The sequence below is a fragment of the Branchiostoma belcheri genome, unplaced genomic scaffold (genome assembly GCF_001625305.1).
Source record: "Branchiostoma belcheri isolate BF01 breed outbred unplaced genomic scaffold, Haploidv18h27 scaffold50, whole genome shotgun sequence".
Classification (NCBI taxonomy): domain Eukaryota; kingdom Metazoa; phylum Chordata; class Leptocardii; order Amphioxiformes; family Branchiostomatidae; genus Branchiostoma; species Branchiostoma belcheri.
In genome coordinates this window covers 496072-510038 of record NW_017804132.1, presented here as the reverse complement: position 1 = coordinate 510038, position 13967 = coordinate 496072, and positions in this window count along the sequence as shown.

The following is a 13967-nucleotide window of genomic DNA, read 5'->3' as shown; positions in this document are numbered from 1 at the left end:
TGGCAAAGATACAAGCACACAAGACTTCGATGGAAACTAGGCTATACGATATTTTATGTAAATGGGTGAATTTGTCGCAACGATACAAATTAAACACGCATAAGGGATGGGCGAAATTTGGTTTGTGTGTATGTTAGGTTGGGAAGATTTCAAGTTGTTTCTGAGTGGTGTTAATATGTTCTAGCTGTATGATTTTCTCATTGTACCAATATGCCCGTCAATACAGGGATTTAGATAGAATTATGATTTTGATGAATACGTTTTGACTCTGTGGTATACAACTCATAATTTTGTTTTTCCCTCAGATTCAAGTTTCGTCATGGGATTTTTCTTGCTCAACGAAACCTGATTGTGAACACAACAAACTGAAATTCCACAACGTGGTGTCACATCGGCGTTTTCAAAAGATTTCTGTACAGCACCAACGACATTTATCTTCCGAATATCTCAGCCTGGCGTTTGCACGATGACGTCTACGTTGGATCTGACTTGATTCCTGGTTAATCGTGCGGTTTATGAAGATGGCAGCATGAGTGCAAGAAAGGTCGGCTCCTCCCGCTCCCTCTTTGTATCACAGGCCCACAATCGCCAGGCGGCGCTCGTGCTCGGTCGGCAGATCAAAGTCCTGGAGAAGAACTTCCAGAGGAGGATCAGAGAGACGGACAGGGAGAAGCGGAACTTGAATCTGGAGATGACGCAGACGATGATGACGACTGGTTACAGCGCGATGGGCATTGCGCCTACCCCGGAGGAAGAGCCGGAGATTGTGGCGTCCCTTCGACGGGGGATCAGCCGTATGGACTTCAGCTTGCACGATCCACCCGTCCGGTGGGCCCTGGAAAGCCCCCGGTCCCGTCTGGTGGCCATGAGCATGGACTCCTCGGCAAAGGGATTCAACAGTATCCTGGGAACGACGCGCCCACTGCGCATGTTCAGTGCCCCTCCGCGCATACGGACCTCTCGTTCCTCGAGCCCGACTAGCCCTGCGACGTTAAACGCACAAGGGTCCAGCACTAGTCTTTTAGCTAATAACAAACTGAGCGAAGAGGAAGAAGACGCCGTAGATAACGACAACAGGAGAAGATCATCCAATCAGAAGCAAGTAACAATCCGCGTCATCACTGCACCGCAGCGAAGACTCAGCGTCATGACCCTGCGTGGTGGTGGTGGTGCGCCTGCGCAAAGAAAGGATGCTGTTCCCGGCTCCGCCCCTGGTGCGTTACCAAAAAGAGACGGCTCACTGAGCGAACAGAGAGCTCAGCTGATGCAGAGGCGGCAGTCACGGCCTGAACAAGCCTTGTTCTCCGCCAGTATCGGACAGAACGGAGCCTGGGGGAAGAGAAATGGCGGTAGGAGGACGGACATGATGTCTAACAATCCTGACCTCCCGCTGTGCAGTCCCAGACCCGGACAGCCTCAGCTCATGTGCGTCAAAAGTTAGCTCCGAAATTATCATTATGAAAAACTTAAACTTTTCTCCAACTCAAAATTTGACTCACCAAAAATTTTCGACTGAATCACTCAGTCTTCCTCAGCTATCTGACCCAAATGCTGTGGACACGTGATTTTTTTCCACATGTGACGTCAGCAAAGGGTCAAAGGTTGTCTGAAGTCGATATCGCCCCCCGTCCCGGTTGAGCGATGGTTGAAGTGTTTTAAGTTTTTCATAATGTAATTTACCAACTCATATGAACTTTCATGCCGAAATTATCATATTTAATGCGTTTTCTAACTTATATAATCACCTGCCGTGCGTTCAATTATGTAACCGTACATATATTAAACTAAGGCATAGGAACCAAATTGTGTTTCCTGGTTTCCCGACAGACCTAGCCTAGCCAAGGCGATAATATTTTATCAAACTTTCCAAGAAAGTAATATCATGCTTCAGATAGCAGTGCTGATTACGCAAAGGCTTTTGGTTATTCAGTAAAATGTATATTTATGAGCAGTATACTGCACCTACGAAGTAGGCAAAATAGACGTATTTTTGTACAAGTTTGTCATATATACCGTATACGTACATTGCATACATATATACTAGTATCTATATTATGTGTATAATGTATTTATCTGTGTACTTTTTGTTGATTAAAATACACATGCAAAGCTTGATGCAAGGGTCATATTTTATCAAAGAACATAAGAAATATACAATTTATATATGGCTCTATTCACATTAAACGAGAAAAAACATGTAAAGTACGGTGGAAAATATCACTCATTTCGAGCAAAAAAGAAACAGAAATTAATTAGTAAGCCAAGCAGATATTTTTTTTCTCTTCATTACTCTATGTGTGCCAATGCTATCCCGCGATGCAGATGCTTAATTGTCATATCGACTAATCAACAGAGACCCCTTGCGATTTCATTGCAAAGTGCACGCGACGTGCACGCGACATGTTTTTTTTTGGGGGGGGGTACACATTCACGCTACGTATTCAAACTATGCAGAGGGCAAAATGCGGTTGAGATCAAGAACGGAAGGAGCACATTCGTAAAATTACTGTTCGTCACTTGTACTTTACTTACATGAAGTCACCAAGTTTGGCGGTTCCAGCGCTAGCCGTTCAGACGCTATATGACATCAAAGTTGGCGCGGTCACTTTTAGCCCCCCCCCCCCGGTCCTGTTTTGTCCGGGTTTGCGTGGCTACATAAACATACTGTCCTCTTTTTTTTTTTTTGCTTAATGTGACATTGTATGTAACTCTTTTTTTGACGGAAAGAAATGAAAACTTATATATGGCAAACACATACAAAACACACATACAAAACACAAAAACACATTTTCGACACCTGAAGCTGTCACAGTCAATCAGGTTCAACGACCAATGAGTATAAAGTCCTTAGGCACTATAGTCGACACAACTATAAAATCTATTCACTAAGAAATCGTAGTGACACCCTAACAAAGGCTTCCAAACATTCGCAGTTGCATCAATGAACCTTCTTTTAAAAAGGTCTCCCAAATTAGGTGTGCCCTCTTGCTTACTTCAGGTGCACTCTACTGAAAGTTGAAAGGGGCGTTTGTTATATTGTGACAGGTCTTGTTGATAAACTATTTGGGCACATAACAGCGGCCAGGCACGCGACAATTGCGGATGTCGGCATCCCCTCTAGCTAGTTTTGTGCCCCTGATGTAACCCCCTGTCCAATTATCAACATTCGTCATGGCTGCTGCAATGACGTGCTGAACAATGGTGTTTGTTTAATCTTCAACCTCAGAGGCATGGCCACAAAGGGCGGGAAATTATCAAAGGTCAAAGGTCGTGAGCCTCACCTGGTTACCCGGGGTGTGATGTCTCTTTTATCACCCGGCAATCTTTGGGTGTAACATTTGATCACATTTCAAGGTTTTCTGGATGTATGTATAGGACAAGGGAACTTGTTATCATAAATTTTTCTGTAAACATTTCCGTTAACAAGATTTGTTCTACATTGTTACGCAATTGCTCTAAATGTAAACAAACAGTATATACCAAGGACATTCTACAAGTCCTTGTATATACATACATACATATACACACTACACAGAGAGAGACACAAATTATAAGTAGAAAAACAATACAGTAGACCCCGACAAATACCTTATAAGGAAATCGTCGTTTCTGAGTCATTCGGCAATGTTCGGAATTTCAGAAATGTGGTTTTCGGCAATGTTCGGAATTTCAGAAATGTGGTTTTATTCGGCAATGTTCGGAACTTAAAAAAATGTGGTTTTCTGCTTGACCTATCAGTTAATTTGTCGTCACTTTGATGTTCTGGAAGGCCTAGTCATGTTTCTCTGAAAGTCTAACTACCTTACAGTCTAGGGGCCCGTCCACTGGTCAGGCCCCTAGAGGTAGGCTATACCATCCGTCGTCACTGCCTGGGTTGACCAATCACGAGCTCTGACGTCATTTGTTCAGGGGAGATAACCAATACAGTGTTCAAATAGGAAAATACATTAAAGAATGTTTCGATCTTAGAGAACACATGTTAGAGAATAGTTAACCTTTATTGTTACATCATACATATACTCTGTACGTAAGATAACGTTATCCACACATGTATTTAGCTTTGTTAGGTCTTTAGTTAAGTTGTAGAAGACTATACAAAAGTCTCTGTACTTTTTTGTTGTATCAATAAAGAATCTATTTGTTGCCAGATACTTGGTCAGTCGTTTTTATGATGAAATCTGCAGGTCTGTTTAAAGAAACAACGATTCGTAAATTTAACTCTTTGGAGAATTGGTAAAATTCAGCTACTTACCAATACATCGTATTTTGATATTATTCTGACGCGTATAAATTTAAAATCTATAGACACACATATGATCTATCAGCATATTATATGGTATAAGTTGTCTAGTGCAACAAACACATAACAAACCAACGTGACTGAACATAATCATAATCAGCCAACCCCCTTGACAAATCTCTTTACCGGCGTTATGACTCATTTCAACTTGAAGGTCAAGTTCATGACTCAGCTTCCCTTTGTGAGCCAGCTGGCTCCTCCCACCGTCTGACTGTCGTCTGAGGACCTGTCAATCATATGCTCTGCGGTCCCTCAGTGATGAATGGTATCGTCCATCCAACATGGCAGCCGTCTGAATGATGCCACGACTTCATCATATTTAGATGAATTTCATTTTGTTATGACTTGTCCCACCTATAGAAAAGAAAGAGATACATTGTTACAGACTATTACTACTAAGACAAAATTCACCCAATCTGGTACACAGTACGATACATTCCATGAATTATTGTCATGTCCAACTACCATATCTGCTTTTGTAGGCCAATTTCTGTACACTTTATTCCATAAGCGAGAACATATCATCAATACATGACCATATGGTAACTCAAATACTGTTTAGATAGTAGTTTGTAGTAAGTAAAGTTTTGTAGTATTGTTGTATTACTGCCATACATTGTACTTTGTACGATTGTTGAGCAATAAAGTTCATTCATTCATATTTATCACCGTCATAGCCGGACGGATAACCTGTCAAGCGGAAAACCGCGACAGACAGCTGTTGTTCAGACGACTGAGTCTCTTTTTCACAGTCAGCAAATGTTACAGACAAATACTCTTTGTACCAGCATTATAAAGGCAATTCAAATGATTGAAAAAAATGTTAAACAAAAATGTCATGATGTAAAAGATTTTCTTTATTTGCCATGTATCTGTTTCTCTTGACAATCTCCTTCTGTCAGTTCAACTTGTTGAATGCGAATTGCATATAATTTTATTCTAGGACCCCCCCCCCCTTTATGTCGCAAATTATTGTGTCTGTACATTTGTATATGTAGGGATATGATTGCATACGTTGTACGATCGTCCTACGATTACAAACAAAGGTTTTTTTCTTGGGACAGTCATGCTGCTACTTGTGATGCAAAATTCTGTTCTCTTGGAGTTACAGAATATACTATTAGACTATCTTTCACTCTCGTCTGTAGTTGGTTCTGCCACCGTGATCGTAAAAAAATTTCTACGGCATCAAAAAAGGTACGATGTCCTACGGCGAATATAACCGCTCCGTTTCCGGTACGATAACTATTTGAAGAATGCAGAGAATGTTGCGACTGACAACTCACATGCTTGCTTTGCACAACAGTAGCACTAGGCCGTCCCCTTGTGGTCGACTCACCTCCCCACGAGAATTAGCCAGCAACATTTTTCCGCCACCGCACTCTGTAGTTGTCCTAAGGGCACGGTCACATTTCCAAGCCGGGGCCCGACCGGGTTGTTTGTATGAACGAAAAGTAAACAATTTGTATTAAGAGCATATACAAATAGTGCTCATGGTTAATCTTCTAAAACTTTCATTCTGTTTTGCTGTCTTATATCATAAATTTCGTTTCAAACCACTGTCCGGCCGGGCCCCGGGTTGGGAAATGTGACCGCGCCTTAAGCCCGGAGCTTGCACAACCCACCCGAGCAGGTAATTACGGTCGTCTTGGAGCAATGTTGATCCCAGAAGAGCCCTTCTTCTTCCACTCAGCTGCAGCCTGACGACCAAATAAGCTCCGATCTAACAGGTGGTGGGACGTCTCTCTCACAGAATTCTGTCATGAGAAAAATGGCGGGAAAAACCTACAAGTTGACTCCACTAGGGCTTCCAGCGGGTTAAAAATTGTGTACTCGTTTTGATGGAAAACTTCACTGACACACGATCTGCCTATTTGGCAAATCACTGCCATTTTTCAGCCCGCAGACGGCTCCGGTTCAGACAAAAAAAAAACTCTGCCCCCCTCCCCTTCTGATTATCTTGTACGCCTGTCCTGTACATGTATATGTAGCTAGTTTCTCGCCACCCCCCATACTTTCCCTTAATTATGTTTACCGAAGGAAAACATATTGTTTTTGCTCAGTTTCTTCTTCTTCTTCTTCTCCAAACAGTGACCTATGACCTGACCAATCACATGATTTGTTGACATCTGTCACCATGGTGACTGGTGTTGGGTTACATAATGTTGCAATTTCATGGTCTGCTCTGCTCCTGTCACCATACTAGTAGTACATGTATGTGAATGTGTTTGAGTAAGAATTAACAGAGCAGACAATGTCCGAAGGTAAACATTATGCATTTGCTTTGCAAATGTTACTTCTCTAGTTAATCAACGTATTCATCTCCGACTCTTTTTTTCCTATACATTAGATTCTAGTTCTCCCTTCTAGATAAGTTGGTGGGTTGATTTCCAAGCAGGTGTCGAAATGATTTTACTAGGTCTAAGCTAGTTGATTTAAGGAGCAGTATGACGTATTAGTGTAGCTAATGATAACACTGTAACTTCCAGGACATAAACTCTGTCCTATTATCGCATTTATGTTGACAGAGAAGCTTTCTACAACCAAGGAACCTACAAAATGTCCTTGGCACAGAGCAGCCTCAACAACGAAGCAAATATCAAGGATATACGTCTAGGTAAAAAAAGTAGTAACTTTGAACGACAGGGTTCTATTTTCTACAGAAAAATACATTTCTAGATAGGTGTGTACGGTGTGCGTCCAATTTGAAGTTGCGCCAGCTTTTGGCATATGTCTTCTTAACTTAAAATTAAACAGGATAGCCATTGGGTGATTTTTCAACAGGAAATGTGTACGTTTTGTAGTCTAATCCAGTAGGAAATGAACTGATATAGGATACCGCAATTGTACCACCTGCACCCACACATACGAGCACTACCGGATATTGTATGATATGATTGTGTGGTAGACTCGTCGGGCGAGCCGTTTTTCCCTGTTGTGTGACACGTTCTCTTAAGGGCGCTCCCATGGGTGCATCTAGCAGAGATAACAGAGATTACACTTAAAATGTGTTCTCTGGGGAACGTTTTCACTGTCATGGAAAAACAGGCCTCCGGCCCTCTTCACACGTTCTTATCTTGGTATTTATGTACGATTAAAGACACTTCTATTGGGAAATTAGCAAGCAAATTGCTTTCGTGAGTAACTCTAGATAACAACACACCTGTAGCAATATAAAACCAACAATAACATTAAAAAGAAGTAAATATATCCGCAGAGATAGTAAATACCTTTTCTAGAGGTTGTTATCTGTAAGTTGGAAACATATTTCGCAACATTTTTTGTGTGTTTAAAAGGCCGCACCGATTTAATTCTATGACATCCACGCGCGCATTGTTTTGCGCCTGTTCTAAAAAAATCACGTCCTCTGGCCTGGGTCTAGGCCAGGGTAGTCCATGGTAGTTAGCGACAATATGGAGCCGGTGGTAACTATGGAGGATGGCACCAACGGCACCAAAGCTCCACGACTCAGTACATACGTACAGTGCTGACTCAGTACATACGTACAGTGCTGATTCAGAAATTCCGCAAAGAACAAAAACAAACAGCATGTACCGGCTTGTCGTGTACTTCGCTATGTACTGCCGTAAATTCATAATACCAGCTTTGTATTCCTGTGGTTTAGTAGCATTTTATTTTTGGCCGGGATCTTTTTATTCACCCGCGCGCACTAGTTTGGGGGGTCTTCAGAGGATGTGGCCTTACAAGTCATGATTGGTGGTGAGAATCAGAGGATTATGGGTACTGCAGGGGCAATATCAGCTGATGACCGGAAGTACCGAGATACTAAAATCATGACTTTGAATTCCCTGGACGTAATAGATCGTAACTTTGGTATTTAAGGATTTATAGAGATTAAGTCCAAACGCATTTTAGGAACCAAAGACCATATAAGGTCATAATTTTGCGTATCGATGCGGTCAAATCCAACATGGCTTACAGCATATGAATCATATATACCAAGGGACCATGTTTTTCATCGCATCGCAATGTTATCAAGGATGACGAAAAGGTATGTATATCCTGTACTTGACTTTGTTCAGTTGTCAGCCTGCTGGGGATTTTATTCTGATCTTAATTCATTCCGGAACAGTTAAGATAACAACTGTTAAGTAATGATACTTCCGTCTCAAAAAAGAACCCAGTGTCACGACCATATCCTTATTTGTATGCATTGCTATTAACAAGGTATTTTTGTAGATTACCTTGAAAAAATTTCGACAAAACGTTTCCGTAAAATTGACATAAACTCAAAGAAGATGCAACAAAGAAATCTGAAGTGCCACCGTGAGAAAGAAAGAAAATTTGCATGTAAAATTTTCTATAACGTCTTTACAAGCTGACAAGTGGACGACAGTTGCTCATTTTCACATAGAAGTGCCCAATCGGTCACAGTTTACTTTATAGGATTAAGAAACCCCCCAAGAGAGCCCTTATTCATACCTGAATAGATGACAACTAGCGTTTATCTCATTTCCATATAAGTACAAACTACCGGTAAGCCCTTTGGGACCTTTTGAAATCGCCTGTCAAACGTCTGTGTAATTATCCCGTATGGGAAACGATAATGACTCAAACTAGGTAAGTACTCTTTTCTTCCAGTGTTCCCACATGTCCAGATTTGTCTGTCTGGCCTGTCAGTCATTCTACATCTGACAACAAATCATTTCTTGTCGGGGGGTCATGTGGCGTAACGGCAGAGTGCTCGACTCGGAACCAAAAGGTCCAGGGTTCGAGTCCTGACATGCCACCGATCTTGTGCCCTTGGTAAGGCACTTCACACGACTTTCCTCACTTAACTCAAGTGAAAATGAGTATTGTCCTGTCCTGTATTTGTCAGGTCCTCTGGGTTGGTGGCGGCATAAAATAAATTGATAAACCATGAGTGTGCCGTCACCATGTCTAGTCAATGAAATCGATCATTTCTCAAGCCATCTACGTCTAGATTTTAAGACATTACATTTATAAAATACGTTTTCAAAGGCGATTTAAGGCAATTTTCTTTTTTTTCTTAAATATAGTAACTTGAATTAAACCTATCCTATACTTACTTTTAATACCTTCTTCATCCATTTCTATCCTATAGCATAGTTCATATATGTGAAGGAAAATGCGTTGTCACTGACAACAAGTACTGATTCTAGTACCAAAATATAAATGGATTCTTTACGTACGTTGTGTTGGGGCTATTTGAAATGAAATAATGATAAAAATGTGCTTGGAAATGGCAGTTAATATCATTATCAGACAGCTGTGCTCATCCAGAATATTTTTTTTTGTATTACCAACCTAAAATTGTATTGGATGCCTTTAAAATCTAGTTTTAATCATTAAGATATCAAATGTTTTTAATACACATTTTTCGTTTGATTGTGTGATAAAACTAGCCTCTACCAGGCTTGAGGAGGCGGCTGGAAAGAGTAGAAATCGGCCAAAATAGAGAGATAAGCATGACAAGGGAGTTTGGCCGTTGAGAGAACAGTTCGCCGCACCCCAAACTGTTCTCTCAACGGACAAACTCCCTTGGCATGCTTATCTTTCTATTTTGGCCGATTTCTACTCTTTCCAGCCGCCTCCACAAGCCTGGTAGAGGCTATGATAAAACCACCATGTGACAAAGTGGCGTCGGTAAATGCTGTGGATACAATGAAGTTGTTCTCTCTTATCTAAACCGTCTGTTAATGGGTTAATATGATGTTATCTGACAGACGTTACACTATCAAGATGTTCGGTTCGTAATCACACGATTATGGCCTTCCGAACACTGCCGATCTCTCCAAACCATGGTTCTTGTTCGGCTGTACACTTGGAATGTTTTATAACGTCGAAGGGCGGTTATACCGGCTATACAGATACATATGCAGTTGTTTTTGGGGGTCAAATCTGACTCAAATTCCACTTCAATTCGTATCTACCATGTCTATGTATTGCAGAGTTAGATCTCCAACATGTGTCTCACGTCAGATTTTACTGTGTTTCCTTTTTCCCTGAAGGAAAGTCTCAAGTGAGCCGTTAGTGATCGGTGATGTAGTTAGACACATGCGAACCACGCGGCTTATTTCCCCTGGAACACTCGAGTGAAGGTCACAAAACAAACAGAAATACCTCGGAGGTATCCAAAACCAGATAAAAATGTTTTTTTCATGCATTTTCTGAGACAAATTCTACCTAAAAGAGAGTTAATTTTATGCATTGACTTGGGTACGTTTTTAAGACTCGCGATTCCATATAAAATGCAGGAATTTCTGTGCGCTTTTTGGGAAGTTTCGAGGCAATTTTGACACTCAACAAACACGTATCCGACGCCCCAAGGCACCGTGAGTTAAAAACCTCCACCGCAGACTTGACGACACCCAAACGCTTGTCTTGTGCACGTATGACTGCTGGATGTGACAAGTTAACAACTCACAACTCGTCGTTATGTTTACAAATTACGTATATGCTAGGCCATACGGAACTTGCTCTTTTGGAAGTTGAAGGAGCAACCTAGTGATCTTGAAAGAATAAATTGAACTGCCCATGCATATAGAAGTAACTACAACCTGTCCTGGTGAACTGAAGAAAACCAGTAACGCACTCACATCCGAGTTAAGAACACAGACTGACTTAGTTGTTTATATAGATTAGTGGAAAATGTCTTGGGTAGATCTTGTGTATTTTGATAAACTTTTCACCCTTTGCCCGAAGCACTACCGTAAGAAAGTGCTGAGCCAATTGAAGAAAAAGTCAAGGTGGTAGTCAAGGAAGCTGGCAGTCAAGCAGGTTTCTTGAGACTTGGGGATACGTTAAGATTGACATTCACTCTCCTTCACCTTTCTTAAAAACAGGTGCGGCGTAAAGGAATTCTGTGCCACATTCTTGATTGTCACATACTATTTGTACATGGCAGAAGGTTGCTAAAATATCATTGAGTCATTCCTTAGTTCGTTCTTTTCCATCCATCCATCCATCCACCCATCCATCCATCTATCCATCTATCCATCTATCCACCCATTCATCTATCCATCCATCCATCCATCCATCCATCCATCCATCCATCCATCCACCCATCTATCCATCCATCCATCCACCCATCTATCCATCCATCCATCAATCCATTCAATCATTCACTACACTAAGGAAACGACAATGCTTGTTCCTAGTCTGTTTCTCTCTCTCTTTCCCTCTTTCTCTGTCTCTTTCTCACTTTTTCTCTCTTTCTGTCTCTCCCCCCCCCTCCTCTTTTTCTCTCTCTGTCGAACCTTCTTCCTTCGTATAATAGAAGACACTAAACCTGGATACCAGCATGTCTCATCCCACCAATCAGAACCCCCGACTGAAAGTAGATATTCCGTGGATTATTCTATAAAGACTTGTACCCTTGGCATTATTGTATAACCGGCCGTGACCGTCTGAATTGGGCTTACAGAATGGATTAACATGTAGACTGCTTTGATAGGCTACGAAATTGTTCTCCAGCGTTCTGGTATCACTAGTATGAGAGATTCCAGCGATCAAAATATTCTTAAAACCATGTCATGGTTAACATTTTTTGCTGAAAATTTTTCTCAACAACTTTTTAGAGCCAGACCCCCTTTCCATTTGGTGATGACTAAATGGGCATACAGTGACCAAAATATTGGTGACTTTGACTTCATTTAGAATATAATGCAAGATCTAAAATCATGGCACAACGAACAAAATGTTGTGCCGAATGTTTTTAAGTGTTGAATGCGGGTATGGACGGGCAATTGGGCCGGCGACGGGTTTGGCTGGTGTTTGGCTAATATTCGGGAGTAGGTCGGGGCTTGGTTCACTGTTAACTTTGACTCAAATTTTACTGAAATTCGATTCAACTCGTATTGAAATGCAGGCGTGGTCAAAATCTGATCAAACTGCTCCCGATCTTCATCCATCAGGTGGTGTTCGGGGGAAGGTTGTGAGTCAGTGTGGCAGGGGCTGTAACCAGGCTAGCTTCTCAGCTTGCGGGCTAACTTCGCTGGCATACCATTGAATCTAGTATTTTTATTTTCTTATTTTCCAAAATTTCATGACTAGATATGGTAACGGCACACTCAAGTTATCAAACTTAATTTATGCCGCCACCAACGCAGAGGACAAATACAGGACAAAACAATACTCATTTTCACTTGAGTTACATGTAAGTGAGGAAAGTCGTGTAAAGTCCTTTCCCAAGGCTCGAACTCGGAACCTCTTGGTTCTGAGTCGAACACTCTGCCGTCACGCCACAGGACCCCACTAATATTAATTATCCATTTGGCCAATTTCGTCTATTTTTTTCTCTCGGCAACCTGGGCTGCCTGCTAGGGGTTAGGTGCTAGTAGCCACTTCGCTAGATAAATACCTGGTACCCAGGCTAAGACAAGACTCTGTGTCAATATTTCCTTTCTGTGCCACGACCCTTGTCGTTGAGGTACTTACCCGAGAGAAAAACGCTTGGTTGTTTCCTTCGTGGGTTCATACCAAAAGGAATTGTCGGAATGTTTCCCGGAGAAAGCCGAGGGTGAGCCGAGTCATGCCTCCACTCCGCTTATCACTTCCGATCAGGTCGTAAAAAAAACTCTCTTTTGATGAGGTCTAAATTTCCGCGAGGCCAGCGGCTTTAAACATCAACCATAGCGTGACTCAAACCATTTCACGGAATTTTCAAATCCCTTCAAATCTTTCGGGATCAAATTTGCGCCCAAGGAGCGGATATAAGATTTAATAAATCCAAATAAAGTCAAAACAAAAATGTCGCGCGGGTAACTGTGAAGTGATATTGAAGCCAAATGCTCCCCCAGAATTTTTACATGGAGGAGAATTGCTAGCCTCCGCAGTAGGCTTATAGAACTGGGGGTTTGGTGGTCTTCGGCTGTTTTCTGATTAGCCTAGTTCTAAACACGGGGGTAATTCAACCAGACCGGCTATGTTGTCTACATGCAATCAGAAAATAGCACATAAAAGCTCCCAAAGACCATGAAGACCCCCAAACCCCCAGTTTTTGGCATGCCATGGAGACTAGAGAATTGAGGCGTATTTCTTATGGGACTAGTTAGCGGTTGAGCGAATGAAAAGCGCTGTCATCACATAGTCATCTAACCTCGTTAACTCTGCTAGTGTAAGCCGTATTAGATATCCGATATACCTTCACACACGTCTAGTAAGGCCACACTGGCTTCATTTTATGGATTACATCATCTGAAGACCCCGAAACTAATGTGAGAGGGTGAACAAAAAAAATAATCAGCCAAAATTGATGCTTAACCACAAAAATACAAAGCTGGTATTGCGATTTTTTTATATTCCAACATGTAATTACAAGACGCGCACTAAAGTTTTTTCAACTTATATTAATGCCGCCACCAACAGGGGACAATACAATACTCATTTTTACCTGAGTTAAGTGAAGAAAGTCGCGTCTTTCCCAAGGGCACAAGATGGGTGGCATGTCAGGACTCGAACCCAGGACCTCTTGGTTCCGAGGCGAGCACTCTGCCTATTGCGAATTTGCAGTAGTACAAAGCGATTTTTACGACACGCCGACACATGCTGGCCTATTGCGACATTTATGAGTCGGCACTGTACTGAGTTCTAGAGTTCTGTGGAGCTTCGGTAGTCCGTGTACCATCCTCCGTAGTTACTGCCGACTCCCTACTGTCGCTAACTACCGTTGGCTAAAGAGGAT